Here is a 2551-nt window from a genome sequence, read left to right on the forward strand (position 1 = left end):
GTGTGTGTGTGTGTGTGTGTGTGTGTGTGTGTGTGAAGAGAAAGAGAAAGAGAAATGTGTTTGAACTTAAACACTTACATTACTTGAATGTAAACATTAATGAGCACAGAAATTTCAGCCCAAAACTAAGATTAACACCCACAAAAGATTCATTTAGTGGCTTTGGGCAAGTTACTTAATTTTTCTGTTGTTTCAGTCACAAGTTGGAAATCCTAATAGTAACACATCTTTCAGAGTGCATGTTCCCTAACTCAGTTTTAAACATTTCTGAAAATATGGCCTAATTTCTTCACATCTCAATGGAGCAATGAGAGACAAAGCATGAGACTTGAGCTCAACTGCAAAAAACAAGCAGTTGGTTTCATGCAATTAGGTCCAAGAGAATAGTTTTCTTTCTCAGTGTGGTCCATGAACACAATCTCTTTTACTATTAAAATCTTTATAAACTTGTGGTATTGATGGGCCCAGACCCAAAATAAATGGAATAATGTCAAAGTAGAAAATCGTATTCAATTAAACCAAATCCTTGGAAGACGAGGCCAGTGGCCTAGGGTTTGGTCCCTTGGGCGCTTTTCACCACCTGACCCAAGTAGCAAGCATCTTTGCAGAGCCCCTGGGGCAGTCCCATAGCCAGGATCTGCTGCCTAGGAAGCAGATAAGTGGGGCCTGACTCTGCTCAGAGTTCCAGATTAATCTGCCCACCCTTTGTGAATTAGGTTTACTTAGAACCTGGCATAAAACGTGAGTTATTGACCTCATACTTAAGATTTTGCTAATCAAAATTCATTCTTTGGTATTATTTGGAAAGATCGTGTCTTCCGTGAGAGTTGATTCCAAAAGTAACTAAAATGTATTCTCAAAACTTAAAAAGGAAATACTTAATTTTAGAAGGATATTTGTTCTATGACCTATGGAAAATTTAAATCTCAATTCCCAGGACACTGAACTGTCCTCTTCTTCTCTTTGGTGGTTTTCTGTGGAGAATGAAATACTGTATTTGATTATTATAAATGAGCATTACTTATGAAAGGGAAAAAAAACACATTATTTTTTTTCTTTATTTTGTCTTCTTATTCAAGGGCTGACCCCTAACACTGAGATGGGAGTATTATAATCTCCCCCAACAAAAACTACTTCAGGGAAAATTTGGAAAGATTATTAGGGAAATTAACCCTTTCTCAGAAAGCTAAAATGAAATGAAAATATAAAGCTAAACTATTCAGGTCAGGACCAAAAACACTTGGGACTGATTTCCAAAGAATAATTCTGATTTAGGTATGAGGGATTGGCAAGAATGTGAATCAGGTGTAGAAGCTGCACCAAACTCAAGGGTCCAGAAGTCAGGTGCAAAACAATGTCTTCAGCTCATGTACTCTATCTAGGTCCATAGCGGGCTCCTAGCATCGAGATACCCTTCCTCCATTCATTGACTCATTTATACTTTCATTTATTTTCCATGTATGGATTAATTGAACAAAGCCTAAACCAGGCACTATGTTATGTGCTTCAGACACAGAGATGAAGAGAGGGTAGTTTTCATCTTTAATGTATGCACAACCTAGATCAGAAATCATATAAGTCAATGCAGTATGGAGAGGTGAGCACAATAAGAAATTGAGGTATAGGGTGACAAAGCGAGAGAGAAGAAGAGCACTTAGGGGAAGGAAGGTGAAGTCTGAGCCAAGTTCTAAAGGCTGAGTTGGGACTAACAGGCAGACCAAATCAGATAGGATGGAATTCCAAATAATGGAAACATGTGGACATGAGAGACTTGATATGTGATGTGAATGGGTGCTCATACCAGTCAATATGGCCATAGCTTACAATCTATTAAGGTGTGGGGAGAGAAATGGCTGCAGAGGTGGACAAAATCCATATCCCGAAAAGATTTCTATGCCACTCTAAGTGGTCTTTATTTGGTACTGAAGGTAATAGTGGATCCAAGAAACGTTTTAAGCAAAGCAATAGCATGATTATATATATATATATATATATATTTACCTTTACATTCTTTAATTTTTAAACTTATTTATTATGTATTATAATATGCAATAATTGCACAGCAATACATAATATACTTTTAAATATTTTTTAAATTTTTGAATAATTTTTGAACTCTAATTTTTGCATTTAGCAGATTCACATTTTCAAAAATCAAGACAAAATTATACAGTGAATTATCTCATGTCCATCCCTGCTCTGAAACGTTCTTTTCAAATGCCCTTGTTAAACAGACATTTTTCTTAGTTGCTTGCAGATACAAATAAATATAAATATATATTCCTATTTTCTTCCTTTCTTACATAAAACTCAAAATCTATGTCCAGTTTTGAACCCCCTTTTTACTTAACCATGTATCTTGGAGATTTTTTTTCATATCTATGTATAAAAAACTTCCTCAGTCTCTTATAAACGAATATTCTCATTACGATGTAAAAGAAGGTTTAGTGAAATAGAAAACTGTCAGTATGTGCTCAAGAAATGATAAGATCCTTGGAAAATTATAGATTTGAGAGACTGGAGAAATATTGAGGAGACAAAATCAACAAAA

The sequence above is a fragment of the Zalophus californianus genome, chromosome 3 (genome assembly GCF_009762305.2).
Source record: "Zalophus californianus isolate mZalCal1 chromosome 3, mZalCal1.pri.v2, whole genome shotgun sequence".
Classification (NCBI taxonomy): domain Eukaryota; kingdom Metazoa; phylum Chordata; class Mammalia; order Carnivora; family Otariidae; genus Zalophus; species Zalophus californianus.